The sequence below is a fragment of the Camarhynchus parvulus genome, chromosome 4 (assembly GCF_901933205.1).
Source record: "Camarhynchus parvulus chromosome 4, STF_HiC, whole genome shotgun sequence".
NCBI classification, from domain to species: domain Eukaryota; kingdom Metazoa; phylum Chordata; class Aves; order Passeriformes; family Thraupidae; genus Camarhynchus; species Camarhynchus parvulus.
In genome coordinates, this window is record NC_044574.1 from 4,364,995 (window position 1) to 4,386,063 (window position 21,069).

General features: G+C 39.6%; 1 protein-coding gene across 1 annotated transcript in view; it reads left to right on the forward strand.

Moving 5' to 3' along the window:
* Positions 1-21,069, forward strand: part of CTNNA2 (catenin alpha 2) — a 418,638-nt gene that overhangs the window by 259,994 nt on the left and 137,575 nt on the right.

A 21,069-nucleotide genomic window follows, 5' to 3' on the forward strand; every position in this document is an offset into this window, starting at 1 on the left:
ATATGCTCTTTGATGAAATGGAAAATACTTTAAGCCTATCTCGCCATTTCTCAAACAGGCACGCACACACAGCCGCACAAATCATCAAAAGCGAGGCAGTGCTAAGTAGGAAGCTTGAGAATTAGGATTCTTTCTCTTGTTTTTTTTTTCTTGGATGCTTTTGTTTAAAGTCTGAATTTATAAGCTATTAGCCGGGAGAGGGAGAGACTCGATTACTTGGTTTGGGAAGGAATATGTAAACCAGTCTTTTTGGATTGCTTTTTCTCTCTAATTCTGATGATGAGATTTGCCTTTTGGTCTTTGGGTGGGGGATTGAGGGGTGTGTGGGGGGAAATGTGTTTTTTTTCTTCTGACATTGTCTAAATAGAGCATGATTTGAAATTCTGTGCATTCTTTCTCATAGAAATGCAGCCAGAGCTCTGCAAATAGGAATGTCTCATTTCATATAAGCTTTAATTACATTTGGTCTTTTTCCATCCTGCATATTTTGTGTGTTCAGCACATGCCTTTCCTAAAGGCTTTTTTTTTTTTCCTTTTTCTTTCCGGCGTATGCTACGGCACACAGAACTCAAATTCTAGCAGCGTAAAGATTACTGTGCTTTTTGAATAAGATCAATGCATAGGTTGCTGTGAGTGTGACAACAGCATGCAAAGAGGGGGTTTCAAACCCCTTCGTTAATAAGTTTAGCAGATCGTGCTGGTTTTTGTTCCGTGTTCCAAGAAAAAAAAATCTTTGCTGGGTAATTTTCAGTCCTCGTTCTCTATGGGAAAGGCATCATCAATGAGCTCTGTAATTTTTACTGACTGAAAAATGTATGGTATTTCTGTCAGGAAAATGCTGGCCATCTTTTCCTATTATGAAATAGAATCTCAAGCCCCTGTGCTGGTGGGAGCGATCGGAGCTGACAGCTCCCAATTCTGCATCAATACCCAATGAAGAAGTTCCACACGGATTTTAGGATGCAAGGATTGCAGAGGATTGTGCTGATTTTAAGTGGACATCGGATGCAAAATGCTGGAGGGACAGGGCAAAACCACTGTGTTTGCTTTCTTTTTTCACAGCTGTGTTAATTTAAAAGAAATTCCTTGTTTTAGTGGTGTCTGTTGCAGAGCTAAACATTTGTGTTTGAGTGTGGCTGCTGTGAGTGTGTGCTGGGAGAGATCAAGGAATGCAGTAATTTGATGCAGTAAAAGTTGCTTTGCAGAAGTCCTGGCAAACTTAAAGCACCTGTGCATAAAAATAAAAATGTGTGAAGGAGATTCATTACTAATGGATTTGCCAGAAACAGTCTTAAATAAATTACAAATATAAACCATTTGAATTGTGGTTTCAGAACCTGGGGATCAATGTGCTTTTATGCTCACTGTTCAGTTTATTTACATTTTTCTGCTCTTCACAACATTTCTGTGATCTTAAAGCACAAATGTGATGCTTTAATAGTATATGAACCTCATCTATGTTTTAGCATTTGGGCAGGAGAGCTGAAGGTGGTTTTCCTCTCCTCAGATCATGCAGTTTTATTCAAAGCAGGCTGTTTATGCAAGTGTCCACTGGTTGCAGTACACCTTAATTCTGTTTCTCGGTACACAAAAGCAGGAGGGAAAGCAGTGACAGAACTGACAGAAAAAGCATTGGAGCAGGAGAGACTAAAAAAACCCACCCAAGAACATATTCCAGATTGCCTTGATGAATATTTTGGTGCAATTAGCAGGGGAAAAAAAATAAAGGATGACTTGAACTTAACAGATACTGAAAAAAGCTTCAAAGCAATGAGGTTGTGTCCCTTAAAAACCTGCAACCCCACAATTCTTTTTTTGGGTGAAGCCTTAATGCCTTCTCCCATGTAAAAATCTGGGGAGAGGTCTGCAACAGCAGCCCTGAAAATTTCAATTATATCTTCAAGGGAAGCTACCATTTTCTGCAAATCAGATGATGATAAGGATCACTTAGTTACCATTTAAATGCTATGTATAAAGACTTCTTCTAGTAGAGATGAAGCTCCCTGATACATCACTGAAGAGCTGAATATTTTTTTTTTTTTCCACTGCTTCTCCTTGTTATCACCTGGGATACAGCTTGGATCCCAACCAATGTGCCTATTCCCACTCTGGCATATAATCCATTATCATTTGGTTTTCAAAGGCAGGAATTGGAGCAGACAGTAGCAAACCTATACAGCAGCAGCTGGAAGACTGACAACCAGAATTAGGGACCCAGAATTAATGGCCCTAAGTGCCCTTTCTCAGAGCTGTAACAGACGGCTATTGAAGAAGAAACTGCTCTTATCCAAAATTTGGTTGTAAAAAAGAATCCAGGTAGTCTTAAGATGAGAGACCTCAGTGTATGTTTGAGGCTGTGATGTTGAGGCACAATAGCGACCAAATTCAAGAACTGGGGCACCTGAAATGTCTTTTGTAAATTGGTGTCCTACTGTATTTTTGCAGTGTACCATTTTTGCAATCAAACCAGGAATCCACTTTGAAGATGATTGTAATGCAAAGGGCTTAATTTCCACTGTCTGAGCTGTTATCACAGCCAAACTGTTAAGTTTACACATTTTCTGAAGTTTCAAAGCCTCTGGCAAGTCTCTATAAATTAGCAGATTTAAATTAGCTTTATTAAATGTGCTATTATAAAACATTTTAAGAATGGCAAACTAAGTTTGTATGTGTTTAAAGGAGCTTGATTAAATCAATGTAAAGTAGGTTACAGAAGAACAACATGAACAAAGTTTTAGGAAGTTTAGGTGGGAAGCTTCTTCTTGTAGTCATGACAAGGATAATTCAGTGGCGGCAATGTTTGGAATTTTTCAGGCTGGAAAAGCAAAACGCCTTTCAATGTATTTGCTCTACATTTCTAATATTGTGTTCAGATTAATCACAGAATCATCAAGATTGGAAAAGACCTTTAAGATCATCCAGTCCAACCATTAAATGTCCTATATAACTTAACTGGTCTCAGAATCATTTAATTCTTGCTAATCCCTTGGATATCCCTTTACTGTTTATGCCTGGTTATTTACCTTACCTTAATTTGCAATCCAGGACAGATGGGGTTGGGACAGAGTGCCTGAGATCAGAATGTGGCTGCTGATGTCTAACTTTTCATACACACAAAATTTCATAAATTCTCCACCAAAATATGAAAAGGCAAAACAAGCTATTAAATACTGAGTACACTTCTTCCTTTGGGCATTTTCTGAGTGGTTTGTATCAGAATAATAAAAAATTATGCTCTTAGTGATGATTTTAATTTCCTTAATGAATGGAAGGACTCAAACCTTGATCTTTGGTAGTCTTTAATTTTCAAGTGTGCTGAACCATGGCATTTTGCATAAGAGAAACATTTAAAAGCAGAAAAGGGGGAAAAAGATATGACCTAAGGTAAAGCAAACATCTGTTATTTCTCTTGAATTTCTGTCTTGGTCATCCTGAACATTTATTGGCTGCCCATTCTGTATAAAGTTTAGGATTTCAGTTGATAAGAAATCCAGTTCTATAACATGTCTGTTTTAGTAGATATAAAAATGAGTAACATGATACAAGATTTTGACCAAAACAATCTTGCTGGCTCCAGATGTCATTAAATCCTTACAGTACCTGACAGACACACTGGATTTGTGGCTACCTTTAAATCATGGCTATTCTTATGTAAATGACCTTTTTGTTTTTGACAAGGTGATAAACATTTCTCTCTCTCACTGCAGTTATTCCACCCTCATCAACCACATTCACTTGCAGGTGGTCATGCATAGCTCCAGAAGGTCACTGACAGAAGAGACCCATGTGCAGACTTGTCAGAGCAGTGCAGAGATGTCAGTTTTTAGGACAACATATCCAGAGTATGAAAAGGTAGCTCCTCCATTCATGGCTGGGAGACTACTTGAATAAGCTAAAAAAGGACTGACTCTCTTAAGTATCTGTGAAAATAGCTTTGATTTCTGGACATGATGGCAAAACTCTTAACAGAGTTAGTGGTTCTGAATGTCCAGGGCTAATGGGAAAAAGACAAGAAGTAAAATTATCCTTTTTTGATTAATCAACACATGAAGATCATGCAACATCCTGGCTAGGCAAAGGCCAGTGTGTTACTCTCACTTTACCAGGGTGGTGGAACTCCTGGTTTGCAGGAAAAGTGAAAATTTAAGCCTTGGGTTTTGATTAACCCTTACTAATTTACATCTCTAAAAATGGCTTAGGAAGAAGTCATGGAGGAATCACATGTGGAGTGCAATGATTAGCAAGTGTGAAGTTTTTAATTGGTCTTATTTGATTGGAAAGCAATTAGTTCTACCTTCAGAAGTGCTAAGTGAGACACTCCACAAAGGTTTATCTCAAGACCTTCCCAAGCATTTCTGGAGGTACCAGCAAATGAACTGTAATTAATTTCCAATTCTCTTAGAAGCAGAGAGGACCACAGCTTATCCACACTCCTGAATATATCTACTGTGCCCTCTGCTACAGAGTTCATCTGTGAGGGTTATTTTTTCATAAACTCTGGTGCTAAACAGTATTGCATTTGTGCTTTGAAACTCATTTTGACTGAAAGGTTTTGTTCTTCCATGGATGTTGCTGCTCCCAGATGTTGCACCTGGGGCTGGATAACTGGCTGGTTGGTTGGTTGTTGGTGCATTTACTCAGACTTGGATGAAGTGGTAGAATAGCAGGATTGTTTAGGACTGTGAAAAATCTCACTGTAGCCAAACTAGCTATGCCCCTAAACCCATCATGTTTTACCAACCTTTGTGTCCTTTTCCAGAATAATTTGTGTTGCTTGGGAGGTTGTGAGGTTTCACCTGGGGATGCAGGTAGCGCCATGCTGCAGAGAAGTCATTGGTAATACATTGGGATAACCTTCCTGATGCAAAACCCTTCCTTCTTTTTACCAATGGCAATACCTTGAGGGTCAGTGAACACTTTTTAGATTTCCAAAGTGCAGGACATATGGAGAATAGAGAGGAATTTATGAAATCAATTATTAAAAGCAAGGATGAACAAGTTAAAAGCTGTTCCTGGCAGTCTTCTGGAAAGTCTTTTTACAAGTGGATGAACTGCTCTTGGAAATTTTTCCTAGAAGAGAAAATCTGTTCTCAGCATTAGACAAACAGTTGTTCTTAATCCATTTCTTGTGCTCATTTCCAAATGTATTTTAAAGCAAAATCAGAAAAGACAAAAAAAAATCATGCTGGCCTTTGTGGATATATTATTTCTAGAAACATAGGTTAGTTATGAAATTGGTGCTGGTATTTTGGAATTGAATAAGACTTTTATTGAGTCCTCTTCCATCACATAGAATACCATTTGAGCTGACTCCACAGAAAAGTAGAACCATAAAATTGGAGAATAGCTTGGGTTGGAAGGGACCTTAAAGACCATCTCCTTCCATTCCCTGCGGTGGGCAGGGACACCTTCCACTACCCCAGGTTGCTCCAAGCCCTGACCAACCAATGATTCCCATATTCTGAAGGGAAAACTCAAGATAAAATGCATTGAAATCCTGGTTGCATGTGTATTGGATCTTACCAGGGATATTAGAGGCCTCTGGATCATTAGCTCATAGACAGAATTAATAATGCAGAAACCAGGTTGACGACTCATATTTCAGAGGGAAGTCATTGTGATTTTTGCGAGGCTAAAGACGATGGTTTGTTGACTACCTGCAATATTTATGGTTTCATTACGTTTTATTTGCAACTGATGTAATGTCTAAGAGAAACAGTCATGGGTCAGGAGTCTCAGAAGGACATATTTAAAGGCATAACAAAAGATAGTCATGCCTTCTTAAAAAAAAAAAAAAAGAGAGAATAACCTGACCTTCTTTTTTTAAACCAACTTAAAAATACTCAAGGCATTACTGAAGAGTTTATATGGTGGAGGAGTTTTGTGTGTGGTGTATGTGTAATCTTAGAAACTCAGCTTTGCTCAACAGCTAATTTAATTTTGTGAGATCCAGTGGCAATCTTTGAAATATGCATTGCTGACTCTTTTTTGGTTTTGTTTCAATGTATTTTGAAGACTTTTCATGTCTTAGAATGAAGAAACATACAAAGTAATCAAAAGTTTGTATTACTCCATTACTCTTAATAAATATATAGAGGCATACCAAATTCTAGTAACATATCCAAAGATCCTGAATTTTCCAAGGTTTTAGAAAGAACATGCCAAATACATTCTCAAAATTGGCTCAGTAGCGTGAATGTAAATTACCCTGCCATGTTTTTAATGGTGAAACAGCAGATTTGGAGGGCAAACAGGAACAAAGCTTTAGGGTTCACTTCAGCTGTGTTTCATAATCACTTTCCCTCTCCTACTGCTGCACTTTTGAATCTTTAATATTCCTGTAAAATGAAGAGCTTATTGTTTCCTAAAACTCAATTCATATTTAAATGAGTGGAAAGATGTGTAATCAACTTGAAAAGGCAGGAAAATATCATCCTGTTTTTCAAGATATAGGACATTTTATGGAGTGTTTTGAATTCTAGAGACCAGTTTTAAAGAATGCTTGGCTTAGTTCTGCTCTTTTTTTTTGTAGTGCAAATTAATTATGATTTGACAAGAGTGTACTTGATTTTCTTCTTCAGATTTGGTGCAAAGCCAAGCTTTATTAGTTAGAGCCTCTAAATCAAAACCAAAGGTCAGTATCTGTAAAATGCTTGTGGTTCAAGATATATTGTAGTTTTTTCCCCATTATTCAGATATTTTTGTCCATGAAAAGGTGTTTGTGTTTAAGTGGATGCTGTGTGATGCACACATGGCTGTGGACAAATACCCACTTTTCATGATTGCATCAGTAATGTTCCTTGCAGCAATCCTAAAAATTTGGGAAACCTTTGGTGTGAAACTCCTGAATGATGCCCCCCTTCATGCTTGGTGTGGTCTATGAATGCTGGGGATGTTCTGTACCCATGGCAGGTAGGCGACAAAATGTGATTCAGTGAAGAGATCATCTCATTCCAACTTCCTGCCATGGGCAGGGACATCTTCCAGCATCACAGGTTGCTCCCAGCCGTGTCCAACCTGGCCTTGGACACTGCCAGGGATGGAGCAGCCACAGCTTCTCTGGGTACCCTGTCCCTCACAGTCAAGGATTTATTCCCAATATCCCATCTAACCCTGCCCTCTGGCAGTGGGAAGCCACATCCCTTGTCCTGGCACTCCACACCTGGTCCCAAATCCATCTCCAGCTCTCCTGGAGCCCCTTTAGGTGAAGGGGCTCTGAGGTCAGCCTGGAGCCCTTTCTCCTCCAGGTGAACACCCCCAGCTCTCCCAGCCTGGCTCCACATGAGTGGTGCTCTAACCATAATGAACATTATAATAACACAGTTGTGGTGTTCAAGGCAACTATTGGACAAGAATTCAGTGTATTGCAGTGCTCCCAGGTATGGGGTCTGTACAGTGAGGTTTCTGCAGCCTACAGTGCAGCTGAGCTTGGGCCATGCACTGACATCAGGTGAGCAGAAGCTGTTCCCACGAGGGTCAGGACAGCAATGAGCAGCAGAACACATTGAAAACTTAGTGGGAAGAATCTTCTCTAGTGCCAGTGGGATGAAGTTGGCTGGTGTTGTCTTCTTTACCTTCAGCCCAAAGAAAATCCCTTTATCCTTTGATCTGTGCTGCTTTTCCTTGGCCCTCACTCTGCAGGACCGTGGAGCCTGGTGGAAGCATCTGCAGCACTGCAGAGTGGTGCTGACCTTGGGATACTTCCCTGAAACACATTCAGAAGCTTCTGAGCTGTGTTCTCTGACTGTCTGGATTTTCTGGCACCATTGTATCCATTAAATACTGATTAGATTTAAGAAATCCAAGAGACCAAATAATGCTATCATCTCTTCCCTACTTATCTTAATAATATTGCCAGTAATATTCCTATATATCAATTCTAGGATATTCTATAGCTAGTCTGGTGCAGGGAAACAGGGACAGCGTGCTTTTTTGTTTCAAAGGCAGAAGAAAGCCATTTTATTTATTGATTTGATTTTTCTGTATTGCCTTAAGATGAGGGTAAAAAGTGAAAGCTGCTTTCAAGGACTGTTAGAGAAATACATCATTTTTCATGATGTTTAATGAATTGCTTACAGTACTTGTTTTACTTAAATCTGCAATTAAAGATCACCCTCTAGTCAAAAGAAAACTGTGATAAGAACGTGACTTGAAACTGGGCAGAACATTTTCTAAAGCCCTTTGGGAGTAATTCCAGTAATTATTCAATCTGACGTTTTCCAGAGAAATAACCCTTTATGTGTGAACTCCATTAATCATAATAACACAGTTCACATGTCAGATACTTCTCTCCAGTCACTTCATACTCTCCATTTATTAAGAGACTGATAAACATCCTCACTAAACATGAGAAAATATTAAACTGCTTGCAGAAAATCCGCGTGTATAGGTTTGGTTTTGTGAGGTGGGACAGGATCTGTTGATGTCTGCAAATACCTTGAATTTCTGGGCTGTAGCTGCTATCAGCATCAAGTCTCCTCCTCGTTTGGTGTCATTTCAGTCGCAGCACTTTCAGGACATTTCTGTTTTCTTTTTTCCTCTGAACTGCCCTGGAGAGGTCTGGTTTGTCTGTCTGTCCAGCAGTAAAGGCTTCCTGTATATGCTTTCTTAGCTAAATAATAGGTCTTTTGCAAGACCTTGATGTAGGAAACAAAAAATCTGCTTTGGATCATCTCCAAGCACAAGAGTGAATACTTTCTTTTCTGATATGAACTTACTACAAATTATTGGAACAGCAAAATTAATATGGACTGTCTTTGATGATAAGCAGCTCTAAGAAGATTTGTGTTATGTTTTTCTGTGTTTCATCAGCTGAAGATATTCCTAAATATTATCTTGTATTAAAAAGTCGTGGCTGAAAAATGCAGTGGTGATTAGATGCCCATACTTGAAGAATTTATAATTCTCTCCTTTTCAGATTCTGACATTCTTTTGTGCTTTTGAAGCTGGTAAGTGCAATTATCAGTGTTCTGATGAGGAGTGATAAATATAATCTATTGCTGAATGTGGATAAAAACACAGGCAAATAAGATTGGTTTGACACAGTCTCCTTGTGCATCTTCTGGCTTCTCAAAAGCTGAGTGGAGAACAATTCTTTGATTTTGGATATTTACTTTATAATATTTGATTGGGGGTTTTTTTTGTGTGTATTTTTTTTTGTCCTGCAGCCATGCAGTACCTGGACTGTTCCTGTGACTAATGCTTGAAATTCAGGATTTTTGCATGGCAGTTGTCATTCGTTGCACATTCCAGTAGATGGCAACTCCAGTCTTCCTGACATTTCATCTCCATTCAAACCAGGAATATTTTCTGTGCCCCCACCCCTGCATCTCGTTCCTATAAATAGCTGCGAGTTTCACAGAAACGTGAGGCAATATTACTTTTATTGAAATTACCACACAGTATCTGATTTCAACTCAAACAGTACCTAAAGGATGATTTAAAAAAAGGTCTGTAAGTGCCAATCCTCCTGCATCATAAAGCAGGAGGATTGTGTTACACACTGATTCCCCTGTAACTTTAGAAAATATTTTAGGAATCTTCATAAAGAGGAATAGTACCGCAAACTTATTTTTGTGTGAGCGCACTGGCTTTAGGTTTGATGGTCTGCCTATGAATTGTATCTCCCCCTGATTAATGCTAAATTATTTATTTTTGCTGCTCATAGTATACACTTGATCAAACCTGTAAAACTTAGTAAATTTGTGAATTTCATAAAGATATACCTGGATACAGCTTGTTTTGGCTGAGGGCAGGAATTGGCCCAGGGGTTCTCTGCATGGTTTAGCCATGGGAATATTCTCCAGTTTCCCTCCTGCCCCAAGCACTGCCACACTCAGCCTCTCTTCGTTGTGCTCCCATCAATTGTATCACCAAAGCACCAGTGCAGAGGAGCCTATTTCTGGTTTTTCCTCTGCTGACTTTCACAACTTCAGTACTTGCCTGTAGAATTTGAAGCCACAAAACAAAGCATCTCTCTGTGAGTGAATGCCAGACATCAACCACAGGCACAAAAGATTGTGCTTGCTCTGCCTGGGATGGAGGCTGAGGATCATAACAGTCACACAAAGGGTCCTTTCTCTATCTCTCTCTATCAAGACTGTAGTTTCATTTTCAAATCACTTCCACTGTGTCTAGCAAGGTTTTATTTTGAGGTTGATGGTTAGAAAGGGACAGAGTGAAGAACAGTTAAAAAAAAAAACCCTACAAATTTAACTTTAATACATGCTACTTATCAAGGATTTTATACCTACTTCATGCATAGAGAACTTTCAGTAATCCCATAAGAAACTCTCAATCTGCCAGAGTCTGTAGGAAAATTTGCTATTTTATATTAAGTCTTGTGGTCATAGATACAAACATTTCTTGTTTAAAATAAACTGAAGAAAAGTTCTAAAGTAGAGCAATATTTAAGGCCAGATTTATATGTTCACACTTTTATTGGTTTAGTAAAAACCTTGATTTTCAACCCAGACTTGATTAGTCTATGGATATTTTTACTTCACAGAAACAGTATTAAAATAAATTACACTCATATAGGACAAGCAGAATATTGGTCCATTTAAGCCTGACTGATTTTTATGTAACAAATTAGTGTGCAAGGTAATTAGATCTCTTTTGGATGCCTGTTTCATCCCTGGAAGGAATCCCAAGAACCTCAGAAAGCTGACTTTCAGGTTATATACAGGTCCTGGGTCTATTGCAGCTAAGTGGCTTGTTTCTCATTATCGCATTTAGTGCTGCAGAAACGACTCCACCAGAGTCTTTATTAAAACTTGCTTAAGGCCAGCATTTTCCCTTGGGTCAATAATGACTTTAGAGGAATGGATGTAGAAGCTGGATTTGTTCTGGAATGAATTATGTCTCATCAGGGCCCCCAGGCTAGTATTTCAAATTCGCCACCAGGCACTTGATCAAAAATTCTGTTCCAGGACTGGGAAGACCTTGTTGCTCCTATTAGGGAGTGCAGAGCATACATTTGTGCGTCTTTCCCCGCGCCTGAATTGTAGGATTCTATTTTTTTTCACTGCTAAAACCCCATTGAATCTCACCTGCATCAGTGAGGATGTGGTTCAGGAATGTGTCCTGAAGATCTCATGTGTTGGGAAAGCTCATTGCCAGTTATTTCTGACTGAAATACAGAGCATAGCAGAACACTGAGTTAAGTGCTGGTAAAAGCCATTCAAACCCTACAGCTCCTGGTGTGAGCACAGTGTTTATGAGAGGGGTAGTAAATACCACTGCTTCCTGCAAGTCCTGCTCATGAATAATCCAGATATTGCACATCATGGAATCACAGAGTAGTTTGAGTTGGAAGGGACCTTAAAACCCATCTCATTCCAACCCCTGCCATGGGCAGGGGCACCTTCCACTAGCCCAGGTTGCTCCAAGTCCCATCCTTGAACATTTCCAGGGATCCAGGGGCAGCCACAGCTTCTCTGGACACCCTGTGCCAGGGCATCCCCACCCCATCCTGCTCTCAACTTACTCCCCACCTGTATCTCAGCTGTTGGGAGTAAAAATTTCTTTGCTCAGGAGGAGAAATGTTCACAACATTCACAGGCTGCCCCGTATGACCAAGGAGAGGGCATGAAGATGTGGAATGGAAAATCAAACTCAACTTGCAAAGGAAGAACAGTCACCAAAGAGCTGTTGGGGTTTGACCCCAGCCAGAAACTGAACACCACAAGCCACTCGCTGTCCCCTTCCCCACTCCTGCTGGCTGGGAAGGGAAAGAGAATCAGGGAAAAATATTGAACTTTGGGTGTTGAGGTAAAGACAGTTTAAGACAGTAAGGGCAGAAATAATAGTAACAGTAATAATAATAATAGTAATAATAATAATAATAATAATAATAATAATAATAATAATAATAATGGACAAAACAATTGATGCACATTGCAATTGCTTGTCAGCCACTGACCGATGCCCAGCCCATCCCCAAGCAGTGATTGGCCCCTCCAGCCAACTCTCCCCAGTTTATTCCCTGGGATGGTGTCCCATGGGTGGCAGATCCCTTTGGCCACCTCAGGTCAGCTGTTCTGGCCATGCTCACTCCCAGTTTTTTATGTGTTTGCTCTTTGGCAGGGCATGGGATACTGGAAAGGTCTTGATTTAGAGTAAGCACTGCTGAGCAACAACTAAAACATCAGTGTGTTATCAACATCATTCTCATCCTAAATCCAAAACTCTAGAAAATTAACTCTGTCCCGGACAAAACCATGACACACCTTCATAAAAAATTTCTTCCTTAAAAATTCTGTCTTACTCATATGGGCAGCAAGTATTTCTGAATTCAGAGACTCATTAAATTTAAAAAAAAAAATTGTGTGTTTTTTTTTTAGTTTGTAAAATCTTTGCATGTTGATCAGATAAAATAAAATTTTGCCTTAGAATAAGATCTTTAATTTATGAGCCCAAACCAAAAATTGCATGTTTTCCCTTTGCTGGTCTGGTTTTAAAATATGGTCACGTGGCATTTACAAGTGCAGTAGTTTGGGAGTGTTTGTTCTCTTTCCGTGCTTTACAGACTGAGGTGTCCATTGAAATGCAAAGATGTTTGATATTAAAAGAGATTGCTAGTGGATAATAGGCAGACAGGTGTTTGGCTTTCCTTTGTGCTTGTCAAGGACAGTTCCTTGGATGGCTCACAAGCACAGTCACATCCTCATTGTTTCCTGCTGACTGGATTTTCCCTGAGTGCTGCGTTCAGAGATTGCAAATGTGACATTACCCCATCAAAATCTGGAGCAAATGGTGGGTGTTACAATGGATATTGCACTCTAACTGCTGCGTCTGTAGCACAATATTAAATATAAATAATTACTTTTATATATACAGTGAAATTTCCCCCATAGCCATTTCCATGGTTTATTTCTAGCCTAACAACTGCAGGAATTGAGAAAAAAAATCTACTTTTGCTATATACCATACATCACACTCCTTACTTTTCATTCTGAAGTCAATTTTCCAGATGTTTCTCTACAAAACAGAATAGAGTAGTTCAGCAGCTACAGGAGACTGTAAAAATATATTTACTTTCTTGCAATTTTCTTTTGCAATATTTTCTATTGGAATTTTAGAGAATACCAGTTTAGATAACATCATGTTAAGGCTAACGGAGTAAAGTCTGTGTGTAGTTAAGTTTTGCTTGACAGTTTATAAAGCTGAAACATTTCACAGAGTGGGAATTAAAAAAACACCCTCATATGAAATGTGTAATCCAGTCAGTTTAATCAAAATATCAAGAAACAGAAAAATATTGATATGTGCACTAAGTGTAGAATCACAGAATCATTTAGGTTGGAAAAGCCCTTTAAGGTGATGCACCAAGGCCACTTCTAAACCAAGTCCACAAGATTCATTTCTCCAATGTTGCACTTAAATCTCTAAGGAAAAAAAATAGAGTTTTAGTCAATATGTAGGACATCATCTTTTACAGAAACTTCTGAGATTTAGCTTCCACTTTAACCAGTAAAGATATAATACAACAGTGGAGCTATTTTAGGGGCTTATTTTGTTTTAATTTTTAAAATATTTTACTTGAAGTCTAAAATAATTTTGACTTCAGTGCTGAGTGTTTTTAGAATATGGAGAATAGACAGAGTTTAAGAATGTGTGTTCTGATCTGTAGATCCTCTGGAGCTGAGGTGGATTCTCACCAAAATGGTGGGATGGGGACTCATTACCTTTAAAGCTTTCTTTCCAAAGTCTCTTTCTAAGACTTCTCTCTCTCTAAGGCTTCTTTCTAAAGTCTCAGCCCTGACCCTCTTTTGGAGCCTCCTTATAAAGAATGCTTTACTTGGAGGTTCCCATCTAACTCAGTCTCCTTAAAGAAACAAAACCCTCTGAATAAGAGTTAAAAAGTTGCTCAGCTCCATTTTACATGATTCTTTCTATCAGTTATAGCTGAGCAGGCTATATCCTTGCTTTATTGCTGGACTTCTTAGTCCATGGAAGTGCAGTGGATTTAAAAAATCAGCTGGTCCATGTCTTGTTCTAAGGCGATATTCATTTGGCCATTCCTGACACATCAGCTCCTCCTGAAGGCTCTGAAAACTTCTCAAGGTAAAGGTTCCTCCCCCAGAAGGTGCTGGGCACTGCCGAGGCTCCCCAGGGAACGGGCACGATCCAGAGCTCCAGGAATGTTTGGACATCTCTGCTCTCAGGGATGCACAGGGTGGCATTATTGGGGTGTCTGTGCAGGGCCAGGAGCTGGATTCTGCCATCCTTGTGGGTCCCTTCCTACTCAGGGTAGTCTGGGATCTGTAATTCTGTGATTCACTTCTCACATTCCAGGAGACAAGCCCAGTGTACCCTGGCTTCTCCTGTTGGTGCAGTCCTGGCTGATCCTTGGTAGCTGCTTTTGATCTGTTCTGGATCCCTCCTAAACTTTCCGCATTTTCTGAGCACACAGTGCCAAAACAAGCCCAAGGTATTGAAGCTGAGACCTTGCTGACAGGGAGGAGAGGCTCTCCTGGCTGCTGCTGGCTTTTCCTGTAGGAGAAGGACACCTGCCTTTGTGGCAGCTGGGTGACACTGGTGGCTCATGATCCTCCCGTGGTGTGCAAGAGCCCGTGGAGCCTCTTCTGCAGAATTTCTATAGAGCTGCTGCTTCTTGCTCTGAGTTTTATAGCTGTCATTCCTGACTGAGTGAACATCTTGCACATGACCCTGTTGGAATAGCATCTTTTTTTTTTTTTTCTCTTTTTGAGACCATAAGTGCAATTTGTCAGAATCATTTGGGACGTTTTTTCCTGCTCTCCTGAGCACTTTCAGTGCTTCTGAGCTCGGTGTCACCTCCAAATTTAATGAGCATATTCCATGTGCTATCACCCAGGTCATTAATGATGGTATGAAACGTAGATGGACCCAGGAAAAAACCTTTCTGTGTCATTTCTAAGTGAATTGCTGTAGGTAAAAAGCTCATTGTATAGCATGGATAATTATATTATGTTAATGAAACTGTGTAAAGAAGGAAGTATCTGCCTCAAACAGTGGTGATGAAGAACTTGCCTACACCAAGATTTCCTTTTCTCCTCTCGATTTTTGCCTGAACTGAAGTTACCTGACTGTGCCGTCTGAGGCTCATAAGCAGGACACAGGAAGAACAAAATACATTTTCTCCTCCTCTAGAGCTGAGCTGAGTCCTGTAATGAGAAGGAAAGGGTGTTTAGGTAACATGCATAAGCAGTGCAATGCATATTTCATTCCTCTGCCTGCCCAGAAAGTCTGTAGAGTATGAATAAACTCTGTAATTTAAATAAGGAAATTTGCAAGAACTCACAATAAAAGGGATTTTCTTCATCTTTGCTCTGATCCCACAGGTGCCCACACAACTGCAGCTCCCATCTCCACCATTTCATTGTGTAACAGCCTTTCCCACAGAGCTCGAGAATTGTAAGCATTCACTTAAATGCACCAATCACTTTGTGCTGAATTATGGATTTTCCTAAATTTTATTTTAATATGAAATAAGATTCTGCTATTTTAAATAAATACACCTTCTCATGTCTGGCTGTAGAGTTTCTGTGAGACTTCCTACATTAATCTACATTGATCTATTCTGTCTCTATGAGCTCAGTATAACATTTGAATTACTGATTACCTGCATTATGTGTAAAAATTGATGGAGCTGGACAGCTGTGCCCCTGAGGACTCTCAAAGGCATTAACTATTGCAGTGAAGGCCTGGAATATATTATGTGCATTAAGCTGGGTGTATTGCCTGCCTTTTTCATCCCTGTTAGTGACCATTTCACATGCAGAATATATTCAATGAGGTGACCCTTTGGCACCTTTGGTTTTCTGAGCTGAAATAAAACTATTTTTTTTTTTTCCACAGTGTTATTCTCCTGGGAATATACCCAAAGAGGTTTGCCTTGGTTTGGTTTGGTGGGATGGTTATTTACAAGCCCACACACACACACAATAAAGGACAAGCTGATAGGATTTTTTTTTATTATTATCTAAACTGCATTTCCATGAAACTTTGCCTTATGTGGAATGATCCATTATAATATTTCTTACAATTTATTTGACACCTGTCCAATACTCTAGGCACTTCCAGCTAACCAAAGTATATCTGCAGATTCCAATGCAGTAGTATTTTTGCAATTCCAGTATTTTCCTTTGTGTCATTTATCTTCAAAACACCTGCATGAAATATTCCTGCTTATAAATAGAGAAGGTAAACAGAGGCTGAAGAGAACAAGCACCACACAGGATTCCTATGCTGAAGCAGAGATTTTTTTGCTTCAGAAGTCATAAACTGATACTGTGGGCAACCCTTTTTCGTCTGTCCCTTATTGCACAAAACATCCTGCTCAGCTCCCCCCCACACAGAAATTTGGTTTTCATGCCCACCAGGTTGTAATACCTTAGTGAGGCATGGAAAGAAAAAAGAGCAGTTTATCCAGAGCTGGCTTATCCTTTTGCATTTCTCGTTCCTTTATTTGTATCTCAGGTTTTGTTTTGTGTAACCTGCCCCTCTGAAGGGGTCACTGTCACACATGGGCTGGTGACACCCAGGCTCTCAGGTGGCCCCTGTCCCCAGCCCTTGGTGACCCAGGTAAGTTGTGCTGTTTTCCAGGCAGATATTCCCACCATGGGCTCTGGAAAGGGCTGGCAGCAGGTGGATTCAGAGCTATTCTGCTTCATCCTTTTGATGCCACAGCCTTAAAATCTCTGTGGAAGTATTCTGCTGAATCATGTTACAGTGTTTAAATGTTCTGTATAATACGAAATTTCCCTCAGTGCAGCTTCAAATCTCATGTTCCTTATTAAATGCTTAGGGGATTTTTTTTTTTTCCCAAGGTGGTAAAATCTATTATCTCTGTTGCTAATTAGGATCTTCTCATTTTATCTGGCTGCTACTCCTTCCTGCAGGACATGAGTCCTGTTTTGGTTTGGGGGGTGCAGCAGGACATGGCCACACAAGCTGATGTTGGTATTTTTTCTGCACCTGAGCATCAGCTGTGCAGAACATTTGCAGAAAAATCTCAAAGGCAGATCCCAATCCTAATGCCTTTGGGATCTGTATATCCCTTGAAACACTTAATGCAGAGCATGGCTTGTTTTGTCTCATGAATTAGAGATAAAAGAGTGCATCTTTGTAATACAACCTTTAAAAATATTTTGTTTGCCTGGACCCACCTGTGTCAGAGACATGGGGAAATCTTGACTGGAGGAGTTTTTGACACCACAACCTCCCAAAGAACCATTTTAGCCTGCAGATTAATGTGGTTTTGGGCCATGAGCTTCCTTTCTTGTAGGTTGAGTTCCCTCCTCAGTATTTTCTCTCTGAGCTCCCTGTTCCTTCTCCCATATTTTGGTTCCCAAATCAGGCCAGATCATTTGGCCAGAATGGAATCTCAGAGCTGGCACTGGACAAGGTTTTACTTGAAATTTGGACTTGAAATTTGGACTTGCAATTTTAAGGCAGGAACCACTGACAGCTTTTGCAACCCTTTCTTCTGTCCTGTGAATCTCAGATATTTGTGGCTCTTTGAGAGGGGCTGGGTTAAAGGATGGCTTGTCAGTGGAGAGCCAGGAATTACAGCTGGATTTGAAAGGCAGGGAAATACTGGCTGTGAATTTGTGAGACTGAAATAGTGAGTAGTGAGAGAGGAGAGGAAATAGAGGCAGAACTGACTCAGAAGGAGTTAAAGCAGATATGGAAAAATGCAATATTGGAAAAAAGCAGGGGGAAAACCCCATAAATGTACAGGTACTGATATTATGAGGAAGTTTCAAGTATTTGATGGAACTGGTAGAAATGTTAGTTTTGAGACAGAAATATAAAATATATAAAATAAAATACAAAATATAAATTACAAAATATAAAATACATAAAATAAAATACAAATATATATGGCCAGTGATTTAATATTTAGAAAATGTGTCCAGTACAAGTGGTGCTGATTCCTCAAGGTCTGCTGAAGCTGTCAGCAGATTTGAACAGTTCTGCAGTCTCTTACAGGCATACAAAGATCATATTCATTGGTTTTACTCACAGCAGAGAGGAATTTAACATATGGGTGATATAGTTTAACCTGCTTAGCATATGGAGAAAACACTATAATGCAAATTTCCCCCTACCTTGGTACATTGCCTAATAATTTAGGATAGCTGAGTGTGCAATTAAAATTAAAATCTGTGAACATAAAGATGCTCCGTAGCCTTGGAGTAAGGAAAAAAAAATTAGGGTAGTAACAGTGACAAAGTCTAATAGTGGGAATTTAAAATGACATTTAAATTGAATTCTTGCCTGTGTTCGTAAGTGTGGCAGTGGTTAATGGGGTTTTGATCAGTGCAGTATCAGCACAGACAGGAAATTTGTTCACAGTGCATCAGCAAAAGGTTCCTGTGGGTGTTGGGGGTGTCCCTTCATCACCAGCACTGGATTTAAATGGGATGAATGAGTTAAAGATGGGTCTGTAGACACAGAAAGCCAAAAGCCCATTTCTGTTCCTCGTGAGAAGCTTCCCAGAGCTGATTCAGGGCTTCTCTTGGAGCACCCCAGAGCACTGGAGAGGTTCAGACAAGCGGAAAAGGTCACAAAATGCCCCAAAGAAATTGCTCTGCATCGTGTAATCTATAGGGGAAATCAGGAAGATACAGCTTTTTTGTTGTTGTTCTTTTCTTCCCTCTCCAGAAATTTACCCTACATTTCTGCTTTGAACAGATGTCTTCAGAAAGTGTGTGGGAAATTTCCAGGAAAGTCTCATGCACTTGAATTTTATTATGTTTTTCAAGTACGATAATGCTTTCAGAGATGACTGATGCTATTATTTCATTTAGTTTACAACATTTTGTGTTTCAATTCCTTTTATTGAGTTTGCATAAATACAATTAGCTGTTGTACTTATCACTGTGCTAAATCACTGGTTAAAAAAGAGAATATACAGGATTTCATTTTTTATATATTTTTCTAGGGTTGTGAAATGTTCCCTTTTGTTGTTTCTTGTTTTTTTTTGTTTTTATCTTTTCCAGATTTGATATTCATGTGTCTCTGTGAGGGCACAACATTCAATCCCAGTGTTCAAAACAAACCTTTGTGTTGATGCTGTATGGCAGGAGAGAGTGAAGGCTGAAAAGTCAATTGGTACAAAAATTTGGGGCAGCACTGAAGTAGAGAAATGGAAGCAGAGGAGGAATGGAATGAGGCAGAGGAGAGAATTTAAGTGGGATATTTTGAGGGGCTGCATTTCCAGCTTGACAAACCAGGAGGTGTCTCCACAGGAGCCTCATGGGCTCTTCAGGTGTCTCAAGTCCAGAAATTATTTCATGGGTGAACGAGGATGACTTGGATGAAGCAGCAGGCAAAGAAAATGTATTGAGCCATGGGTGCACCTCAGCCCAGGGAACAAAACCACTGTTCTGGAAGCAGGGCAGATTCCTGAGCACACACAGGTGTTCTGCAGGGTACTGATAACCTGCCAGAGGAAAGCCAGGTTATTTAGTGGGTGTCTGGAAAGAGGGAAAAGAAAGGGACATGAAAAGAATTGTGACTCTGTTGTGAGAAAACAACATGAACCCAGGCAGTCAATTTGAGATTGTTTAAATGGACAGAAATTCAGCAATAAACACCAGCACTGCCACTTAGAGGAGCAAACCTTGAACCTGTGGTCAAGAAAAAAGTAGAATATATGTAGGTATCTCCAAACTGGAGAGACAAAGGATTGAACCCTACAGGCTGAAAGGCTCCTCTGTGACAATATTATCCCCAATCTGCCCTTTCCCACTGCAATGCCCATTCCAATCATGCTCCTTGGCTTGGCAGCTGGCAGTTTGAGGATGCTGACCTTGATGGAGGGAGCTGAGTTTCATTCTGGAGGCGTGTCTCTGTGCTTATACATATGCATAAGGATTTGCATGTGTTTGTGGAGCATAAAAGAAATGTTGGGTGGTGTTTGCAGCCTTGCTGAAGTGATACAGAGGGAGTAGGTGGCAACTGCCCCAGAACGGGGAAGGGCTTTGATGGTGAAGTAGGAGGATGGTAAATATTATTTATGTTTTGTGGTTGCTGTAGCTGTAGCTCTTCTGTTTCCACGTCACCAAGCATTTCAGTTCTAAGTTCTCATATGTTCATTTCACACAAAGTGTTCCTGGTTTTGTTTCAATAAAGGAAATTTCCAACTGATGGGCATGCATGGAGATATTTGAAGCACAGTATCCTAAGACATAAAGAAAAAAAAAACCAACATAAAAAATGCCTTAAAAATGTTTTATTTTAAGCAGCATTCTTTTGGGTTTATGTGTCTATTTCAAACTCTTCATGTTGCCATTATTGTATCTATGGATTTTATTTCTATTAAGTTCACTACAGTGGGCTAATGCCACCTGAAAGGGATGTAAAGAGGGGAATCATCCCACAAGGGCTCTCAAAGAGGAATTTTGAAAAGATAGTAAATGTTGAAATTTGTTAAAATTGCCCTACTATATTTATAAAGTGCATTCTAGGAATCACTAGAGGGTTTATTCCCCTTCCACTGGTTTGCTAGTTCAATGCAAGTCCTGCAAATGGATGAAATAAAAAGTATTTTATAGATAGTCTGTAATGGTCATAGAACATTTATCAATGCAAGCTGGTTGAAGCCTCATTTAGCTGTAGGAATGCTCTCTGGTGCTATAGTAATTGACATTTAAGTAAAGACTTGGGCAGAAAAATGTTTAGGTTATTGGCTTTTAAAAATAAATATTTGCAGATCATATTTATAAAACAGTGAATTTTACCCTCTGTAAGCAGATCTGTTCATTTTCCATGCATTCTTTTAAAAGGATTATTGTATTTAAATGCTGGTTTTACAGTGCTCAATTCAATACAAGGCATTAATTTAAAAAGTAATAGTTTTTATAGTGTGTATCAGTGCAGGAAATCACAGTTAGTGTTTTTATTTACAGTTACAGTTCAGTTTTTATCACAGTTGCAGTTTTTATTTACAGTTCAGGTGGAATCTTGCCCTTTGGTGAGAGATCAGATCTGAGCCCAAATTCTCATTCCAATTCCCTGAACTCCCCAGCTGCTCCAGCCACTGTTGTGCTTCTTTTCCCAGCAGAGCTCAGCCAG